This window comes from Dermacentor andersoni, chromosome 9 (genome assembly GCF_023375885.2).
Source record: "Dermacentor andersoni chromosome 9, qqDerAnde1_hic_scaffold, whole genome shotgun sequence".
NCBI classification, from domain to species: Eukaryota; Metazoa; Arthropoda; class Arachnida; order Ixodida; family Ixodidae; genus Dermacentor; species Dermacentor andersoni.
The window spans coordinates 137,254,632-137,276,529 of NC_092822.1; the positions used below are offsets into that span (position 1 = coordinate 137,254,632).

A 21,898-nucleotide genomic window follows, 5' to 3' on the forward strand; every position below is an offset into this window, starting at 1 on the left:
TACACCATTTGCATCGTGCATACATGCAATAGGATTACATGAGGTTCGGTGACAGCAGACAGCGGATAGAACCATCGATAACTTTCTATAAACTTCTGATACATAGAGGCATGTTCCACGCTGAGGTATAACGTTTGTTAGACGGTGAAAAGCGCTCACCCGAAAAAGATAAACAAGTCCATGTGTCAGTATTCTGTATTCCGTATACTGTATTCATTGTCTAGTGTAATAACTGGCTAATGTCCCCTCAACGTAAAAAAAACCGTGATGCTACTTTACACTGCTGCCAATAATTTATTCCAGCTAATTATGTTATTGCTGGCGGTGAAATATATGCTGTGATTTCTTATAAGTACTTGAGTATTAACTTGTCCAGTAACCGCAGTTGGTCCTCACACATTTGCAGCATTAGCAAAGATGCCAATTGTGTTCTATGCTACCTGCACTGTAAATTACGTTTTGTTCCTCCTTCAATAAAACTACTAGCATATTTAATACTTGTTCAACCCAAACTGGAATACGCATGCTCAGTGTGGCACCTGTACCAATCTAACCTGGCAACAACACTGGAATCCATACAGAATCGTGCAGCAAGGTTTATTTGCTCCGACAACTCTTGTCCCACTAGCGTCACTAAACTCTGAACCTTCCAGCCCTCAAGCACCACTGCAAACCAGCAAGACTGTGTCTCTTTTACAAGATTTATCACTCGCTGCTTCACCAGACCAACATCACATCGCACTTCATTCCATCGTAGCCATTCGAAGGCTGTTCATCCCTCTCCAGCTGGCACCGCCACTCATCCGAACTCTTTCTTCATTGTAGCAGCAGCAGTTGCATTCTCAAGCACGCATCTAAGCAAATTTCCTTGGTTTCACAGGCTAGCTGCATCGGCTGTCCCTTGGATAGGTGCGGTGACTACCTGGCTGGTCATCCTTACATTGTACACGTGCCTGCGCGGCGCTGACTGCCCTGCTGATCTCGGTGCACACTCCGCTGAAGCCACCCCCAAGCTGCACTCTGCGCAGTCCGGCCTTAAAAGCCGTCCCGACGAGAGCATCACTGTTGTAGCAGCAGCAGTTGCATTCTCAAGCACGCATCTAAGCAAACTTCCTTGGTTTCACAGGTCGGTTGCTTTTATTCCTCTCAATATTTTTTAAGAATTTCTCAAGTCCTGCAACTGCTGCTGCTACTGTTGTTGTTGCTATCGTTTTTCTCTGCTTCTGTGCTCACATTGTGTTCACTATTTAGCCATCCTCATAATGCCGACAAATGCTGAACTTTGGAAGCGAATAGACGAGCTAGAAGCTATATTCAAACATTGGTTGAATGAATTAGTCGACCGGCTTGTTATTAGCATACAATAAGCTTCAGGACACAGGATTAGATGACGGTGCAATGAGAAGTGAAGTTGGTCGCGTGGATGACAGCCTAAAGCTTCTAAACGAAGTAGTCGAGTCAACCCGATCTCAACAGCTTGAGTTATCTGCGGCAAACCGCGTGCTGAAAGCAGAAAATGAGGCCTTTCAAAGGAAAGTCGCTGACCTTGAGCAATACTCATGATTAAATAACTTAGAAATAAAGGGGGTGCCCCGTACCCAGGGGGAGGATTGTACCGCAATCCTGACTGCCATTGCCGACAAAATCAACTGCACAGTCTCAGCCACAGATGTCGACACAGTTCATTGCGTACCAGCAAAGTCTGGCCAAAAGAATATAATCGTGCGGTTTTGCTCTCGATAAAAAAGAACTGAATTCACGAAGAAGGCGCGGAAGGCCCGACTGAATACCCGAAGTATAGGGCTTTCAGGAGAACACTCACAGGCGATATTCATCAATGAGCATCTATCGCCAGACAATAAGCGGTTGTTCTCCAGGACGCTTGCCTTAAAGAAGGAAAAAGGTTGGCAGTTCATCTGGACAGAAAACTGTCAAATCAAAGTGCGGAAATCTCCCGATAGTCGGGTATTTCGCATCGCTTCTGATTCTGATGTATCTATCATTACCTAACTTTGCATAAGCCTTCCAACTTTCAATTTTTAAATTCTGTCCAATGGCTATGTACTTTTTACCTGAAGAACTTGAGGCTTATTTTTCATCGCACTGCCGTTCACTAATCCATTTCAATGCGCGAAGTCTGCAAAAAAAAAAAAACCCGGATGGCATTCCAAATTTTTTAACATCTACCTGTCATAATTTCTCTGTTATTTGCGTTAGTAAAACCTGGCTCTCCGCATCCCACAATAACTTGTATTGCTTTCCTTCGTACTCAGCCGAATACTGCCACTGTGATAACAGTAATCATGGTGGTGCTGCTATTCTTGTGTCCTCAGAGTTGCGTTTTCACAGGCGATCTGACTTGACACTCAACGTGGCGAACTGTGAATCTGTCTGGGTCGAATTTGATGATACATTCTTTTCACAAGATAAGATGAACCTAATAGTTGGCTGCATCTATCGTTCACCCTCATCATGTGGAAGTGCGTTTTGCTTAGCCCTAGGTAATTTGCTACATAATTTAACATTCGAACAGAAAAATGTCATTATTATCATGGGCGATATTAATATTAACCTTTTAGATACATCCAACACACTACTTAATGATTACGTTAGCTGCCTCAATGGGTTCGGATATGAAAACCTAATTACTCTTCCAACTCGTCCCACGGATAAACAGGGCACGCTTTTTGACCACATAGAATCCAATCTTCTTACTAACCCTGACTGTGGTGTTGTCGAAGCTTCAATAACCGATCATTACCCAACATTTGTGCGCTTAACTTCTACTGCTCGCATTACCGATGCAAGCTTCACCAGAAAGAAGTTTAATTTGTCAATTTTTATTGAATTATTTGCCGCTTCAGACTGGTCCCCAGTTGTGGTATGTGATAATCCTGAAACTGCCTATAATACATGCTCACAAATAATTTCTAAAGCTATTTCAGATTCCACGGTACTAATGAATTGTAAAAAAAAAAAAAAAAAAAAAAAACACGTTTTCAGCTCCTCGTAACCCATGGTTATCCACCAGTTTGCTAAATTGCTTAAGGAAAAAAGATAACCTTTACAGAAAAACAAAAAAAAAAACAGCCATTTAACACACCACTTTAGGAAAGGTATAATAAATATTCTAACTTACTAGGAAAACTACTCAAACAGGCTAAAACGACGTATTATGAAAAATGAAATTAAGTCTGCAGGTAATGATGTCAGAAAGCAATGGAAAGTATTAAACTCTTCTTTAGGTCGGTCGAATCATAATTCCGAAATAACTATGATACAATCGGGGGATCTCCTCCTTGATAACCCCTTGGACATTGCAAACTCCTTCATGAATTCCTTCTGCACAGATAATGAAGAGTGCGAAGATTCATTGACAGAGACTTACCCCTGTGTGCCCCATAGCTTTTTCCTTCATCCCGCAACACCTGAAGACAGTCACAGTCATTTCCAGTCTAAAATATACAGGACCTGGTCTCGATTACTTCAGCCCATCTCTCATAAAAATGATAGCTTACCTAATATCTGAAATATTCTGTCACATAGTGAACGTTATCTTTAAAACAGGAATCTATCCAAGTTCTTTGAAGAAAGCCAAAATAATCCCCGTTTTCAAGAAGGGAGATAAGCGTCTAACATCTAATTACTGCCCTATAGCTATACTTTCATTCTTCAATAAAATTATCGAAAAACTAATCGTAACACGCTTATCAAGCTATTTATCAAAATTTTGCATCCTATCACCAAATCAATTTGGGTTTCGGGAAGGTTACTCAATTGATTTGGCATTAATATTTCTAACAGACAAGGTTCCGCAGGCAATTGACACAGGAAATTTCGCTGTCGCATTATTTATTGACCTTTCTAAAGCATTCGGTTCACTTGTTCATAACATCCTTTTTGCTAAATTAGACTCTACTGGTATAACTGTCCCGGCACTGCAATTACTACGTAACTATTTGAAAGATAGCGAATACACTGTATGAATCTCCAGCACTTACTCGCACCCTGAAACAACTAACATTGGTGTACCACAAGGATCTATATCAGGGCCTCTCTTGTTTTTAATATACATTAATGACCTCCCAAAGTACCTAAAGTCCTCTGACTGTATCCTTTACGCTGACAACACTACCATCTTCTCCTCAGACAAAAGTCTTGATTCATTGATGCGTAAGCTTAATCACGACGCGGCAATTATTGTAACCTGGTGCCAACTAAACAGACTACACATTAATACTGCCAAATCTAACTTCGTCATCTTCTCAGCTAAACAAAAACATATCTCAGTGTATCCATCACTAACCTTTGCTTCCAGTGTACTTTATCCTACTGATAGTGTACTGTTTCTTGGCGTCATATTAGATAAACACCTAAAATTTGACGAGCATGTTTTATCCTTAACAAAGAAGGCAGCATATGGAATTACAATATTAATCACAATTTCTTTAATATGAAGACACTCGTCTCCTTCTACTATGCTTTTATTCACACGCATATTAATTATTGCATATCATCATGGGGAAACACGTATGCCACACATTTATCCCCACTACAGCATACCCAAAATCAAGCAATTCGCATCATTACACGTAGTTGCTACACATCGGAAGCATCTCCATTGCTCAGATCTAACGGCATTTTATCGTTACAGAAACTAAATAAATACTCACTTGGAATACTTGTTTATAAATCTGTTAACGGAAAGCTCTCGTTCTCTATAATTACTACCAGCCAGTATCCATATTCCACGTCTACCCGTTTCGCTTCTACCAACAGCTATTTACTACCAAAACCTCGAACTAATTATGGTAAATTTACTACTAATTTTTCAGCCACACTACTTTGGAACTCATTACCGTGTCATATTAAGATATTCTCTCATTTTGACACATTCAAATCAAACCTTAGTAAATTTTTGCACTCAATATAACAATTTGATCATTATCATTATATTAATAAGTGCTTTGTGTCGTTAAATATTTTACAGCGTAAGCTAGTGACTAGCTTAATATGGTGTCTTTTGCGTTTGCATATAGCTGTTTTGTATTTATATATCCTATTCATTTGTAATGGGAGGTCCCGTGTACAGTCTGTTGACTATGGGACATCCCTCTGTGTGTATGTATAATCCCCATTTGTAACCTTATTATTATGCAAATAAAGAACTCTCTCAACTCTCTCAAAAACAGTGAAAGACTGGAACCTGCTGAAGCGGTGAACCACTCCAGTCATTCATCGTTCAAGGCATTCATTGAAAATATGACCTCTAAATGCCCACTGCTAATGTAAAACCTCAAATGGAGTATTTGAGGTATGAATAAATAAATAAATAAATAAAAGATGCACAATATCGAAGTTCTAGCGCAGATTCGTTTGTGTATATGCTCACAATTCCGGAAGCGCAACCAAGTAACAGGCGACTTGCAAAATAGTGCCTGATCTCTTCCATACGTAGCCATGGCCGAACCACTCACTAGCAGACCTGGTTGGAAAACAACGCTTATCTGCACTGCTACATGGGCTGCAATCAGCCTCTTGCGCTTTTCCTTTCTTTCCAGTACCTTTCTTTCACCTCAGATTTTTTTTCGTCATGTAATGATTACAGGAAACATTAATCATTTTTTCTGTTCACAGAGCAGAGATCGACGGCGAATTACCACTTGCAAAAACCCAAGTTTGCTGTAATGGGTGGCTCTTTGGCCCTTTAATACGTACTGCCAATCTTGACGGGGATTTTAACTCTTCTCTACAGACACTATCCCTCCATCTAAATGCGGTCTCTCAAAAGAAAAAGCTCAAAGGCTTAAGACTTCCTAGAAGAATTTGTGGTTCTCATGGTTCTCGACCTCACACCTAGCCGCCAAGAGATGTATCCTTTCAATTCAAGTGCTCTTGCCATCAATGACACCTAAAGGATAGAGCAGTGGGGTTTGAAGTGGTAAAAGTGAAGCTGTGCAGTAAGAATAAGTTGTTTCACTAGTAGTCTGTGTAGAGGAATAATGTGGTCAGAAAATGCATCTCTCACGCAGGCACAGAATACATTTGCAAAAGTTGGGCCAGAATGCATTACGTTGTTTACTATGTGTGTGTAAACACTGGTGCTTATATAAATGCTTAGAAAAGGAAAGAGCACTAAAAACGGGGCTAAACAAGAAGACACAAGACAGTGTGCTCTATTGTCTTTTTTGGTCCGGTTAGTTTTTGCAAGTCATGTACCAACTAAATCATTAACATACCTTTATAAATGCGTCAATCTGTAAATGAAATGTTATAGTCCCTTTTTTAAATTTATATCTAAAAATAGCATAAGGATGACAGCATAATTTGATGTGAAGTAGCTGCGTGGCTTAGCAATGAAAAACTTTTGCAAGAAGTTAAGTAAATTATTGTTACAGCAATGTAAAAAAAGTGCATCCTCATTACAGGATGCATTTCCAGGGAGTGCACATTGTCATGTTGTAGTGATAGAGAAGAACACCGTAGCGAAAACTGTGTATCATGAAAGAAACTCTTTATTGGGCAAACCTGCGTCCAGAAAAAATACAAGCAACAGTCAAGTACAATGATACCGGCGAGCACAGATGGCAATCGTAGAAAATATTGTCAGCGGGTCAAACATGTTGGCTTTTGTACAGTAGAACCCACTTGTCACGATACCGGTTCTGACAATATATCGTTTATAACAATAAGAAGCTGCTGCACCGTCAAGTTTTGTATGTTTTCCATGGTGAAATAACCCGCTAACTACAATGCCCCAATGCTGCATTATCGGTTACAACGATCAAGTGTGGCTGCTGTGTGTCCATGCCGAAAGGTAGTTAAACGTGAAATCCTTGAAAAGAAAAAACAAAACAAGAAATTCGAGCGGCTGCACGATGGCCCGTTTCCCCAACAGCCGCCCTGTGCTCATTTTTCAGCCTTCTCCGTGTGCCTATCTCCAGTCGCCCATCCACCTCTCTGAACACGGATCGCCCATAGCCCTATGCTGCACCATCCTCCGAAACACGAATGGACCGCTCAATGGAACTGCGCTGCTCCCAGATTGTTTGCTGGCTCCTCATTCAGCGCAGTTCTGCAAACAGCTTAATTGCTTGCATTCGTCTTTGTTTAGTTGCGTCTAATTCGTTCCTGGCCATGCTTGCTGGCTCCTCATTCAGCGCAGTTCTGCAAACAGCTGAATTGCTTGCGTTCGTCTTTGTTTGGTTGCGTCTAATTCGTTCCTGGCCACATGGTTTCTCAGCCTCGTTTGACTCACCGCCAAAATGGAAGATGGCTGATCTGCCCGCTGATCATCGATGCTGCACGACATTGCCGGTGAAAAGAAAGCACACGGCTATATATTTGGAAACTTAGTGCTTCAAACCGATGAGGCGATTGTCGTGAATGTGCTTGCATTGGATAGCGACAGCAACGATGATGCGGTAGAGCAGGCTGCCTCAACGTTGTCCTCACAGGAGGCCCCGCAGATGTTTCAGTACCTCCGGGCTTCCTTTTCACGACAACCCTTCCACTGTACTACGTGGAGCACTTGGATGCCTTGGAGAAGGATGTCGGCAAGCTTCACATAAAGCATGCACGGCCGACGAACATAGGCTTTTTTTGTGCAAGCCAGTGAGAAGCACCGTATTTACACGATTGTAAGTCCACCTATTTTTGTAAATTTAATAATCTAAAGTGGGGAGGTCGATTTACAATCGAAACCAAAACATGGCACCGCCAAAAAGTGAGACCAACGGGAGTTACAACGTAGTTACAATATTATGTTTGCTCTATGGCCCTACCCGTAGCTTTTTGCTATCTCGCGTGCTTGTTTGCTTTTCGCAAGGGTTTTACAACATTTTTGAGTTTTACAGTGCCCACAACACTCATGGGGGGGGTGTTGATAGTTGATGAAAGCGCTGCTGTTCCATTTACACTGCTTTACGAATGGAAAGCTCTGCCGAAAAGTAGTGAACCATTAGTGGCGAAATTCTTCATCAAGAACATCCTGCTGTGGCATGGTGCCCCAGAAGTCCTCGTCACCGACAACGAAACGGCCTTTACAGCCGAGCTCACCCAAACCATTCTGCAATACAGCCAGACAAGCCAAAGGAGGACAACGGCCTACCACCTGCAGACAAATGGTCTTAAAGCGCCTGAATAAGAGCCTCACCAACATGCTAGCAATGTACGTCGACATTGAACCCAAGATTTGGGATGCCGTCCTGCCGTATGTAACCTTTGCTTACAACACGGCGGTGCAAGAAACAACACAGATCACACCATTCAACCTGGTTTACGGTAGGTACCCGACGATGACTCTCGATGCCATGCTGCCGCACATCACCGACAAAGGGAATCTTGACGTCGCCACCTACCTCTAGCGTGCCGATGAAGCCCGACTGCTCACCCGCCTGCGGATCAAGAACCAGCAGAGGACTGACAGCCGACACTACAACCTTCGACGACGTTACGTTGAGTACCATCCCGGCAACCATGTTTGGGCTTTGACCCCAATACGCCGACGAGGACTTAGCGAGAAGCATTCATGCTGCAATTTCGGGCCCTACAAGATCATCCGATGCATTGGCACACTCAACTATGAGGTCGTTCCACACAGCATTTCACTATCACGGCTAACGGCCTGGAGTAGTCCATGTTATGCGACTTAAGCCGTTTTACCAGTGCTAACAAACTTTGGGACTTTGCATAGCTGAACTTTGGACTTTCTTTTTACTGTGTTACATTGGACTTCATTTCATTGTTTTTTGTTAGTTTTGTTTAATAACTGTCCTTCTTGTTGTTTAATAGCTGTCCTTGTTTTTCATTCTCCTGTTGTGTTTGTAGCATCGGGAGGATGTTTTTTGAGAGGGGGCATTGACAAGTGTACTTCTTTATCTTTTTTGGGTGACCATTTATGTTATTGCACAGCGCAGGATGCACCTTCATGTATTGGAAGTTTCTTGAGTGTGATTGATGGTTCTATCCGCTGCGTGTTGTCACCGAACCTCATGCAATCTGATTTCATGTATGCACAATGCGGATGGTGTAGAACTTTCTAGAAGACACGTGTGCACCAGCGATTACTCTGGAACTTTTAACTAATGCATAAAAGCCGACATGCTTGACCGGCAGATAAGATTTTGCCAACCGCCGCCCGTGTTTGCCGCTCTTGCTGTGCTTTGAGTGTAACTTGCTTTTGAGGGCACAAGATCACCCAATAAAATGCTAGTTTTGACCATTCACAGTTTTCTGTTCTTCATCGTCACTAAATGACAATATACAGGTTTTGCTTAGATGCAGTTTCTTGTGAAAAAGGGCAAGTATCATGAAAAAACAAAAACAAAATGAGACGGATTACATTTCAAGTGGGCTCACCTCTCAAACGTTTATTCAGGAGAAAAAAACTGATTTTAGCTTCTTTATTCTGCATGACTGATGACATCAAGTGGCGCTACAAAGAATCTAAATCATGCAATGCTGCTTCATCATTCTGAGTGCTGATGGAACGACACAAGACATCTAACGCGTCCATCACCTCTCTCCCAGTCAGGACAGCAAACAGCGGATCTGCCAGTGACGCACTTTCCTCGTCACCACGATCTTGCATGATTTCAACAAGCACTGCATCTGACATTTCTTCAGTACATGCAGCGCAATTGTCAGCATACAAAAGCATGCCGAGTTCAACGTCGTCGGGAACTCCACCATTCGCTTGTAGTGCATCTCATGCTTCGGTGACATCAGGTAGTTTTCAGGCCATGCTTTGACGTGGCAGATTCCAGCTTGAACAACCTTTATTTGGACTTTGGTGAAGCAATTTGAAACCATATTGGTTAAAACTTTCTGCCACAACGCAGCAAGCATTTCGATCGCGTGATATGTGTTTACCTTTATCTGCCATTCAAAATGGATGTCCAGCAGGATTTTATCTATCACCCGACAGCGGTAGCAGCATTTGAAGCTGTTGATTCTTTTGTCCAATGCCTGTATCAGGGATGTGCAATTGGAAGGAAAATATATCAACTTGATTGATAGCTGAAGGCCGTCGACGTGGTGCGCGGAGCAATTGTCGAGCAGTAAGCAGATTTGGCGGCCTCATCGCTTGATATCTTCTGCACTCTTTCAACCAGTTGGAAAAGATCACCCATGACCTTCATGCTTTAGAATTGGCCGCATACCGTATTTACTTGCATAATCATCGCTCTCACGTAATGATCGCAACCCTAAATTTTGACGTCAAAATTTGTTGTTTTTTTTGTTTCCTGTGTAATGATCGCACCCCGAACTTGCCCTAGTGATGTATCGTGTGCCAATCTAGCTAATGATGATCGCGCTTACCATCTGTCGAATGTTGTCAAATGCTATGCGAATGACTCAAGACATACCAAGCGGTCTGCACGCACCAACCAGATTCTTAAGCAGATTTCATTCTTCTAATCACTTTCCGCGCTTTCATGAAAAAAAAAAAAAAAAAGTTACAACCAAACTTGCCTTGGCTTTATTACTTGTAGGCTTTATAATGGTTGTGGTCAACAACAACAACAACAAAAAAGGCGCCTTTCGATTCCTCTCGTCTGCACTTGTGTGCACGCAACAAATCACAAGCAGCAATGATAGTAGCCACTTTTACACTGATACGTTAGAAGTGTACCCTATTCATATGCCGACGCTTGTAACACAGCTAAGATATTTGCCCACTCTTAGCGGCAACGTGCCGTATTAGAATAGTAGTGAAGACAAATGCTGCAGTTTTCCCAGCATACCCGCCATGTGTTTCTGTCACTGGCAGCTAAGCGCGCTCATCTCTGTTTATGTCCCCTCAAAGTGGACATGGCTACGTTATTGCCGCAGACTTGCCGATATTAACAATATTATTCATTGCTGATGTGGAAGAAACTGTTTCAATGTGTGTGATGTACTCACGAAAAGAAAAAAAATCGCGTTCGGCGTGTTTGGCTTGCTCCATTGGCTGCCATTTTTCTTTTGGTGTCCTGCACTGTTACAGCGGCAGCTGCCTCTTTGTTGACCTGTTGTCATACTGAAAAAAAAAAATTTGTCTTTTTGCGGGAAATTTAACCCGCATTGATCGCACCCCTGAATTTGCAGCAATTTTTTTTTTAAGTTAATTAACATGATTCATTTGTTATATGCCATCGCTGCTGGTGTAAAGCAAAAACGTCATGCGGAGCTTGCTTTGCTTGCCACCACAGCACTATTCTCCCTTAACCTTTTCAGGGTAAATTTTTTTTTTGCAGGTTTCAATTCCTCTGAGAGACCTATTTCGAAAAAAATTTAGCATAATTTTTCTAGGTGACCATAAGGTGAAAAATATTTTGCGTTGGTATGTATGTGCTCTTCATTATTGAATAACAACAATAAAAAAGAAAATAAACAAATAAGAATTAAAAATTTGATGCATTGTTATAGTTTAAGGCTTAGAAGCACACGAGAATATTTCGCAAGTCTCAAATGTTCCTGCTCTTACACTAATATTTACGTCCATAGCGTAATCGAACTGCGTAGGTGAGTGCACTCAAGAAAACTGTGTGGTTGTGTGCGCGTCAAAAAAGCAAAACGTGTGGCAAACTTCCGCTAATCTTGATCTTATCGCCAACCAGAGGCAATTAGATATCACGAGTCTCCCCCAAAAAAAGAAAAGAAAAGGTTTATTTTTACTTTATTTTAATGTACCTTACAGGCCCCAAGGGGCGCATTGAGTAAGGTGGGCGTCATTGAACAAATGACAAGAGAAAACAGATATATGAGCACTGAAAAAAGAGGTGAAAATGTTTATAATGATCACGTGCTTGCAAAACAGTGTAAAAAATAAAAACGCTATATCAATGCAAAGAGTTGTCGGGAAAGGAATGAAATGTACAATTCACGGTAACATAAAAAGAGATGTAACACTCGCACAAAATAATGTACATGGCGCGAGCATATAAAGCAAACAAAACTGAAAAAAAAAATGAAAGATATGGCCCATATTGACACGTATTAGATGACATGACATATGTACGGATGAATATACTTGTTATGATGAAGACTGCAGGTTCAGTAGTTGTCTGAATTTATCATTGCTCATTTGAACGACAGTGCTGTTAGGAAGCGAATTCCATAACCGAATTGCTCGTGGTAGAGCCGAGAAGTTAAATGCGTTAGTGTTGCCATAAATGCGAGTGAGGCTTAAATCATAATAAAGTCGTCGTGATGTGCAAGATGCGTGTTCCAGTGGCAAGTTTGATGGCTTCATTTGGTGTGAACATAGCTAAGGAGCAAGGACAGGAGTGCTATGTCACGTCGGCTACTCAGTGATTGAAGGGAAAGGTCGAGTTTTATTTGAGTAATGTTTGACTGGTAGCTGTAATTTCGGGAAATAAATCGACTAGCTAGGTTCTAGATGGCTTCTAACATGTGGATTAAGTATTCATGGTAGGGAGACCATATAGGAGACACGAACTCAAGCTGAGGGCATACAAATGATAGGAATGCTAATTTACTGATGTTAGACGAGCGGTTAACGCAAGTTGTGACGAATATACCCAAGAGATTCGGAAGCGTTTGCACATATGGTTGCAATTTGAAAGGCCCAGGAAAGGCTCGGTGTAAGATTTACACCTGAATGCCTGAGGTACTATATTTGTGTTTATATAATAGGAAAAGCTATGAATTGATGTTTTTCGCGTGAATGTCATCAGCTGACATTTAGATGAGTTAAGTTTCCTTTGTCAGTCTTCACACCATTTGGTAACGAGATGAAGGTCCTCTTGAAGAATGCGATAGTCATCAAGGCTGCAAATTGGTCGATATAATATGCAATCATCAGCGAAAACACGCATGCAGGATGAGATGTTATTGTTCAGATCATTGATGTAAATAAAAAAAAGCAAAGGTCCTATGCTCATCCCTGTGAGCAATAAACAAGCGAGAAAGAGGCGGCCACCCTTTGAGCGATTAGTATTGAGATAGCCATCATTTTGCGAGCACAAGAAGCCGAAACCCCCCACGGAACAAAACCCAAACCGCTGCTTGCCCGCGCAAGCGGTAGTATATAGATGTGGTGGAGCAAACTAGCTCTAGAGCAAACCATGCAACGAAAACCGAGAGAGGGAGGCGCGAAAAAAAATTCCCTGTATTCCCACATAGTGGCAGCACATGCCAGGAAAAAACAAAATTTGGAAATTGGCGTGCTTTTTAAACGTACAGACGGCGCTGTAAACATACGGCATCGACCATTTTGGACTTGTTCGCAGTGCCGTATATTTACGTCACTGATCCTGAAAGGGTTAAGCACCAGCGTGCAATTTGGCAACACCTGATAAAACAGAGCCATCTCATCAGTATTGTAGATGTCAGCCATCTCATAATGGCTGAAAATGCCAGGCAGCTTCTCGGGAATCATCGATGCAGAAGCATCGCTGTAGGCAGAGGCAGACTCGCCGCTGATTAACACGACAACTCCGTTTCGCCTCTTCAATCCTTGCAATCAGCCATTGCTAGGTTTGAAGCCCTCGTGGCCCAGGATGCATGCAAAATCCTTCACTTTCTGGTGCAAGATCGCACAACTTGTGGGCATGTTTCATGACAGTGTGTCCAAAAACCACGTAAACACGGCCTTTGCCTACATCGGCGTAAGTCGACTACTTTATCCTTTCTTTCTTCGAACTCGTGCACGATTCCACTGCACTGTGAAGGCTTCCTTTCGCATTTAGGATAGTCAACAGGGTGCATGTTGAATAGGGCAGTGACATCCTTCTTCTCACCCTCAGCAACCACATTTGAAATTGAAAGCTTGTCCTCAAAAGAGAAAGCTTTGTGCTTCCACACTGAACTCATTTTCGAAGCAAACATACACTGTAAGAAACGTGCAATACACTGCTCAAGTTAACACTTGCGTCGCGTCTGCTCTCACATTCACACACCTGCCGCTGTGCCACGCCAACATACATAAGCCTAAATAAACTAAAAAACAGGCACATTAGCGACACCTGCTGTCCCAAAGGATAAGCAAAAAATGCAGAGGCTGATGCACCTGTCACAGAGCAGCGCTAGGGGAGCTAGCAGCTTCTATCATCATCATTGCGGCACACTGGATCGATTACTTTGGCTTGCTGCGATCCTCTCGCGATCGGCCGCTTCATTTATTAATAACTAAAGCTACGCATTATTTACCAAAATTTTCGGTAGAGCAAGTGCTCGCGATTATATATGACAAGCATCGAAAATTCGTTAAAATAAGGTCAATTGCCACAATACCTACATTACTTGGAGGTCAGAAATACACGGGCTTATATGGGGGCAGTGTTGAGGAATTAAAAAAAAAAAAATGTTACGCAGATCCCACGCACAGTGGGAATCGATGTAAGCAAAGCTTTTCGTGTTGGATGCTTTGATTGACGATAATTAGCGGTGATGTCGACGGCTAAAGCTTAATTTCCTCAACGTTTAGTCTAACACGAGAGTGGTGAGTTGATGTTAAACGTTAGCTTGCATGCAACACTGCTGTTTGTCTGCGTAGTACATAGAACACATAGGGAGAGGTGTTTTCTTGAGGCGTTGTTGTGCTCCATATTTCATAACCTGTGAGAGGGTTGAGCATTGTCATTGCTTCACATGGCACATCCCACCGTGGCAGAAGTATTAAACTTGAATTATTGGACTGTACGTGCCCAAGCCACAATTGGATTATGAGACATGCCGTAGTGGCAGACTCTGGATTACATTTGACACTGTGACGTTCTTTAAGGTGTTACAAAATCTAAATGCATGTGCATTTTCTATTTCACCCCCGTCAAAATGCGGCTGCTGCGGTTGGGATCAAATCTGCCACCTCTAGCAATGCCATACCTGCAAAGCTACTGCAGCGGGTACAGAAGTGTTGATTTGACGGTCGACCGCTTCAATAGTGTCATAGTGTCGCCAGGACCCTGCGGTGTGCTTTAATTAATACGGCTCTGCTTCTACACGCCCTGTGTAGTTTGTCCGCTGGACATATTTGCATGGTGGTAACCTTAAGAAATAGCAGCAACGTACTGCACTGTACCTTGAACTTTACCTTATCCAATTTCCCTGCAACCGCTGTCATATTGTAGTACGGTTTTCTTCCCTTGGTATGGGAGCTGCCCCTTCTCCTCACTGCTCTCTGCAGTTCTATCTAAGTCCCCTCTGGACTCACACCTTAGTAGAAAGGGATGGATGGAAAACTTTATTTGGTCCTGCAAGTAGTGATAAATTAACCACTAAGCGGGCCGCTCCCACATCGGGACCAGAAGGCCAAGCCTCACGGCCACGTCATGAGCCTGCTGGACAGCCCAGAATTTCTAGGAAGACCAGCGCTTCCCAGAAAGGGAAGCACTGCAGTTTCTGCAAATGCTTCTGAGGGGAGTCACGGATAATTACAACTGTCAAGAGGCTAATGTGGCAATGACCAGGGAGCTGAGGAGGGTATTGTACACATTCGACGCGGTGGGGTGAAAACGAGTTTCTTGTGTCGCCTTTCCGCTCTGACTGGTCCTGTCATGTATATGCACCCTCTGAAGCGCCCCCGCCCCCCCACCCGCACCTACACGGTGTGCCGGACAGCAGCAGCAGCAGCAGTGGGAAAGTCGAACAAGAAAAGAAAGCTTCGCTTTAAAAAATAGGGCTAATTCCTCTTTTACAGGAATCGGTAGAACACGAAAGTGAAACATGTCTTCACAGAAGCTGTTCCATGATTACTTCGTGGACTCACGGTCCGCTACAGCGAAAGGTGCACGATAAAGATTTGGTGACCGTGTTGCAGATTTTCTTGGTGCGCGGCGTCCTGTTGGCCTGTGATAAATTCATAAGGACATTTCACATCGCTTGTTGATGCACGCCTCCGTGGTGTAATGGTTTCAATATCGGGCTTTTGTGCTAGCAGTCCCATGTTTGAATCGTACCGTGTGAGTATTTTAATAATGTTAATTTAATTCCTCATTACTCGGTACATTCTTGAAAATGACGAGTTCACAAAGTCACGAAGCCGTTTGAAGACAGACGGACAAAGTTTAGGCAAATCCATCCACTTTCCATGCTGGCTCAACAACCGCTCCCATTGCAGCTCTCGTAGATACTAGCGCCAGAGTTCCCTTTAGTAATTAATGCATGAAACTTGTGGGATCACACGCGCAGCCCGTTATCTCCGGAGTGGCACCGCGGTTATCAGGCGATGATCACGTGCTCACTCGCTGAGGGTAGCAGGGAAAGGCCATGTTACGTCACTCCCACTGCTCTTCGTACCTGGCCGCGGTGCCGCAGCCAAGGCACCCCGTTCCCTCCTTTTCCCTTTCTTGGAACCAGGGGCACTCCCTCTCCGTCGCACGGGCAGAAGTGTCATTCCCCCAATGCGTCATCATTCAGCTGAGATGCTTGCAACTGACCGCCTCTCCATGCGGCTGCGAGACCGCCGTCCCCTGCAGCGCATGGCCTTCGCGAGCGACTGACTGCCCCAGGGCCCGAGCACTCTGGGTGAGCTGAACTCTTGTCGGCCTCTTTTCTGGTTCCAACATTGTGCGGTTTTTTGTCTCGTATGTGCGGAACGCTCCGCCACTGTGGTTTTGTAAATGTGTTTGTTTGCTGTTGTTGCTTTGTTGGTACATGCAGTTACATGTACCAACAAAGCAGCAACAGCAAACAAACACATTTTAGGGGGGAGGTTACCCTGGAGACCGAACTTTTTTATATTTCAAGATATTCGGATGAAACTTTCAGGTTACGTTCGCAACATCAAACTATGAGGACCTGCAAAGTTTCATGAAGATGCGTTAATTAGTTACAGAGTTATTGAGGTCTAACTAGGTGGTTCATGTCTATGCCCGAGGAAGAGCCTGGAGAAATCCCAGGACATCGTAGGAAGCTGAAATTCTCTGTGATGATCCCTTGAGATATCCCAGGGGGCTACAAAGCCCTTTCTTTTTATTTCCCCTACAAAATATTTTAACTCAACTTTGAATTTGATGTAGCCAGCAATGACCATGTTCATCAAAAATTAATTGCTCATTATAAATTAACTACACCAGCTTTCAAAAAAAGAAGCTTGTTACACACTGGCAAAGTCATTCAGGAACAGAATAAAGAAAACGCCACACAAATCTGAAGAGTGGTTCTTGAGATATCGCCTTCCCCAGCACCACTACTAGCGAAAAAATCCATTCCGAGAAAACAGCCCTTAAAGTTGAACACATGCTTTTATTAGAAAGCTAGTTTCTAATTAGCCCTTGTGGCTCCAGGCACGCTCAATGTGTCGGATTCTTGACTGGCGATAGCCGAGAGCACAGTTACACCGCTGTCTACGCAGTCTACACAGTTGGTACTCGCAGCGGAAGATCAGATGTTCGATGCTCGTACAAGTTGGGTATCGCGCTACCGTACACCAAACATCCGCACTGTCTTGGGCTTTACTGCCGGCATCGCGTGCAACAATGAAGATGAAGGCCCCAAAACTAGGGAAAAAAAAGAAAAAGAAGCTGAGAAAATAATCTAAAAGATCACGCAAGGCAATGAGCTGCTCCCAAGCAGACATCTGTTCAGGCGGACAGAGCGGGGGGGACAACAACAACGCGAGCGCAGCGGGAGGGGGCTGCGAAGGGAGCAGCCGCCACCGCCGCCTGCGCGGCAGCCAATGGCAGGCGCACTCCTCATCACATCACGGGAAAATGCCAATGGCGCCTCAACCACGCCGCCAATGCGATTTTGTAAAGCGGCAAAACAGAGACAAAGAATTCACGGTCGAAAGGACACTAAGATGGCGCAGGCAGGCCGCATGGGCCAGGAATGGCCCGAGCGCTAAGTTTGTCTTCATTTCAGCATTTGCGCGTGTTTTGTAGGACGTGGTGGCCTAAAAAGCTGTTTTCTTTTGTACTTTGCAGTTGAATTAGGTTCTGATAATAAAAGAACAGGTAGTTTAAGAGACATACGAACTAAAAATAACTTTATTTTTTCAAAAATAGACTTTTTCGCAATTTACCGGTTTTCAAGGGCCGTGTACCCCTCTAAGTAAACACTTAAGTGACATTTAAATGTTTTAATGTCACTTAAGTGACATTTAAACACTTAAGGTGAATAAACACCTTAAGTCAAAGGCTCACCCTGGCCCCCTTGGCCTGAACTCGCCAAGGCCGCAACTCGCTGCGAGCCGCGCCTTAGGGGGTCACAGCTCTGACTGTTAGGGCTGCTGCGAAAGTGTTAGCGACTGCTGCTCCGCCGTTGCGGTGCGATCCAGAGATGGGTCAGGTGCGCACGCGCATGCTTGAGAAATACCTCTATAAACTCTATGGCTGTGACTACCAAAGTGCTCCCTGTTAGCGCTTGCTAATGTCACGATGCAGTTACGCTTCACCACTGCTACCTCCATCTCACAAGGTGGTTGCAGCGCTGCCGAAGGTACAAGGCGTACACAGGCAATATCCTTGTGCAGCAGTATATAGTTCCAGGTGCAAGTGGCTGATTATTGGGTATACACTAGAAAGTTTCATTTCTGATTGTTACATGAAACGGTACAGCGACAAGTGACATGTTATGCAAATGCACATGCACGTGTACAAATGCACATTGTATACCAAGAATTACTGTGGCAGTTACCGCCGTTAAGCACAGTAGCCACTCTAACCGTGATTACGCAACCAACATGACAGTACCCATACAGCCCAGACCGCCTGCTTCAATCCAAATTCACGCTTGTTACTTGCTCTCCGCCGTCAGCAAGAAACACGCGGTAAAATCTGTCACCACTAAGTCTCATCTCAAGCTGAGGTTAAAACATTAGGTATGTTTTGTCGTAATTATTCAGATCGGCTGTTTGCTTTCAGCTGCAACTACTACAGACACGGTACCGAGCCATAAAATTGGTTTGATATCTACTTAGCGGATGACGCCACAGCATTAGCAGTGATGCAATGACAATGCTCAATGCCATAAAAGCACAATTGTTCATGGTATCATTAATTTACTGCCACGCTCTATCATGGTACGTGACTACGGTAGCGAGCAAATGCCAAGTAGATGCTGAGCAGATGCTGTGGCGCAGCTGAACATTTGTTAGGGCATTCACCCGCACTACTTGCGAAGGAGGGTGCAAGATAAGTGCAGGGAAAGCGAAGCCCTGTTCTTGCATGCATGTAAACACAGCTTTATGGTTACGGTGTCAAAACATTTTTTTTTCGCCAGTTCACCAACTTTAGAGCATGTAACAGTGTCATGAGCCAATAAAGGAAGAAAGAAAGAAGAAAAAGCAGAAGGTAAAAAGAAAACAAGAAGACACGAGGAGTTGATGGCAGAAATAAAGAAAAAAAACAAGATAGAAAATAAGAGCGTACGAATAAAAAGAATACAATATGAAAGCAGAAGAAGCACAAAAGTGCACGCGCAGCTACGTGGCCAATGGGAGAAGGGACACGTAGCCGAAGGGGGGGAGAAGGGGCTGGAGGCCGAACAGGACGGGTGGATCGCGGAGACAGCAGCAACCCAGTGGAAGCAGTTCTTCAGCTGCCACGGCCACGACCCGCGAGCTGAGTGGACCTCCCACCAGAAGCCGCAGCTACAGGCTGACGGCGCTGCTTCCCCGATTCCCTGCAGCTATGATCTGCAGCTTGCGGAGTTGACCAGGCGATGCAGGCGCCTAGGTCACTCCACTCTCCTGACCTCCTGACCAGGGGGCGTGTCCAGTGTCCGAACGTCGGACACAGTGACGTCGAGTCTACAACGCATCGGCGGGCCCAACGACGTGTTGCCGGAAAACAGCGACGATGAGGTGACGTCGCCACGTTGATAGACTTTATGTAAATATTTCCAACTTCATAATACGTCGTGTGCGAGGACTTAAGACAATATTTTCAATTAACTAGCTTTGTATATAGTTTGTCGTATGTTAGTGTTTTGCCATTAGGTTGGCAACGCATGCTTTCTGGATATATATATTTTTCTTATGCTCATGCCCCATAAAGGCTTTTCCTAACTCAAGCGTTCCTTGCGTCGTGTTTACCACCCTGAGACCGTGACAAACAGGATGACAAGCAGACGCTGAGCAGATGACGTATCGCAGATGAGCACATCTCAAGGGTCATTCGGCCTTCCTATTGGCTAGGAATTCATGTAGCTTCCACAGTGCTGCAACCAGCCAGCTACTTTACTTTTTGATCCTGACGCCACATCCATTACAGGAAGTCAAGCGTGGATGCCAGCCTAAAACACTTTCGTGTTAAAAATTTCATTCAATCGAGGAATTTGATACATAGAGGTTCATTACATCCAGGTTTAACTGTAGAATGGTGACCGAAATTTCGAATCTGTACAGAGTCTCATTCCACTGCTTGGACTAATTCACGTGCATGCAATGTCGGAAACATGGCGACCGCAAACCAAGTTCCTGACACACGAATGTTGCTCGTGCCATCTGTGCCCTCCTTCTCGTTCTTGAGGTGGTTTCTCCACAATCCAAGTGCCGTACAGCCACTGTGATGCATCTTTATTACAGCCAACGACTGAATTTTCGGACGCCCAAATTTTCGGACATGCCTGATATTTCGGACGTCTTCGCAGCACCGCCACGAGCCCCATAGAATCAATGTATAAGGACATCTGAAGTTTCGGACGCTCGAACCCCCGCCGTCCAATTTTCCGGACTTTTTGGCGGACGGAAGGTCTTTTGGCTCCTCGCGCAGCGGCCTTGAGAAGGAAATCCACTTGCAGCCGAAGCATATCACCACTTTGAACCACAATTAGCCGAATCTAGTCGTCACACACCGATTTGGTCTGGCCACGCTGGCTATGTTCATCGCCGCACTTCCGCCTCCGGCGAAGTTTCCGGAGCGGCGCCATTTTGTTTGTTTGTTTGTGCAGGCCACGTTTTGGCTAGCGTGGTGTGTGGTTGTCTGTTGTGTCAAGTGTGCTCTGCGACGCTAGGCCTAGGTGCTTCGACGCTCGTCAGCGAACTCCACTGTTCGCAACTTGAGGATTTCGCTTGCCTTCGATGGCACCCACTCCGTCTTCGTCGTCCTCGCCGATGGCATCGAAGCGGGGAAAGCAGTACCGTCGGACGACGTGATCAACGACCTCCGCTCTGCTGGGGTTTCCATACCCACGGAAATAACTTTTGAACAGTTTGTTGACGCTGACAACGAGCTCGACTTCCGCGCAGAACTGACTGACGAGGAAATAGTCCGTCCGGTTGTGGGGGATTCAGAAGACTCCGATGTTGAAAATGAGGAGCCAATGCCTGCGCCACCTACAAGCGCCGAGTTGACGCGAGCACTGTTGACTCTTTCATTGGTGTACAGTGCTCACATGACCCTTGCTCAGATCGAGGCGAATATGATCGCATGCAACCAGAACGCCGTCAAAACAACAATCAATAAGTTCTTCAAGCCACTGCAGCAATAACACCGGCTGCCCGACGATGCACATGTACATAATAAACCGACAGTCGGCTGCATACAAAGTTTTTGAACGCCTCTTTTTATGGCCACTTCACTGATGCTGTGGCAGGGTTTCGGAAGCCTGTTACTTCGCCCTTTAGCTCTAGATCTGAGAAAAAAATAAAAAGGGTGCGTTTTTTTGCATGCATTCATTTTTTCCGGACTGCTTGAATTTTCGGACGTTTTTACGTTCCCTAGAGGGTCCGTAAAATAGGTCGTTGACTGTAAATCGGCATCAAACCACAACTTTGGTTGCCAACTCGCGAAAAGGCGAGGTGGTTAGACTTAGCCAGCAAGGGTGTTGGGCAGCAGGCCATTGCGGAAAGCTTGCCCTTGGTACGTTCGTACTTGTAGACATCAACACAGAGGTCGGGCATGCGACTACGCACATAGGCTGAACTGACAGCGGCACGTGTGAAACCGAGTCTGCTTTTTCGGGTGATCAGCAGCTGCAACGACTGTGAATGCCTACCAAGCTTCCA

General features: G+C 44.3%; 1 protein-coding gene across 5 annotated transcripts in view; it reads right to left on the reverse strand.

Moving 5' to 3' along the window:
• The window catches only part of LOC126529757 (inactive histone-lysine N-methyltransferase 2E-like), a 392,924-nt gene that overhangs the window by 190,147 nt on the left and 180,879 nt on the right, over nt 1-21,898 (reverse strand). The gene's annotated exons all lie outside the window — the stretch shown is intronic.